Here is a 781-nt window from a genome sequence, read left to right as displayed (position 1 = left end):
GGCCAGAGACACCAATGGCCACCACTGACTTTCACCCGGTCCCGAACCACAGGACCAAGGAGGCTGCCCCGACAAGGGTCACTTCCGGACTCACTCCCCGTCAGCCACCGCCTCATGCCTGCCGTGGGCAGCATTGGAGGACTGGGGGTAGTCTGTCAGTCAGCCTAACAGGCTGGTCCTTCCTTCCTTCCTTCCTTCCTTCCTTCCTTCCTTCCCTCCTTCCCTCCTTCCTTCTTTCCTTCTTCCCTCCCTCCCCTGCTCCCTCCCTGCTCCCTCCCTCCCACCTCCCTCCGTTCCTTCCTTTCTTCTTTCTTGCTTCTCTCCTCCCTCCCTCCCTTCCTTCTCTGCTCCCTCCCTCACTCCCTCCTTCCCTCCTTCCTCCCTCTATCCTTTTTGCCCTTCTTCCTTCTTCCCTCCCTTCCTTCCTTCTTCCCTCCCTCCCTTCCTCCCTCCCTTCCTTCCTTCCTTCCTTCTCTGCTCCCTCCCTCCCTTCTTCTCTCCCTTCCTCCTTCCTCCTTCCCTCCCTCCTCCCTCCCCGCTCCCTCCCTTCCTTCCTCTCTGTAGTCAAATGCGGGTACATGAGATTTCCCATCGTCGCCATGGGAAGTGCACAGTTCCGTGGCAGTGAGAACATGCCCATGGCTGTGCCGCTGTCACCACTATGCAACTCCAGCACCTTTTCATCTGGCAAAACTGGAGCTCCGTCCTGACTAATCACTCACTCCCATCGACCCCTCTCCCGGGCCCTGCTGACCACCATTCGGTCGTCCTTCTCTTGACT

The sequence above is a fragment of the Colobus angolensis genome, unplaced genomic scaffold, assembly GCF_000951035.1.
Source record: "Colobus angolensis palliatus isolate OR3802 unplaced genomic scaffold, Cang.pa_1.0 Scaffold84, whole genome shotgun sequence".
Classification (NCBI taxonomy): domain Eukaryota; kingdom Metazoa; phylum Chordata; class Mammalia; order Primates; family Cercopithecidae; genus Colobus; species Colobus angolensis.
This window is presented reverse-complemented; position numbering follows the sequence as displayed.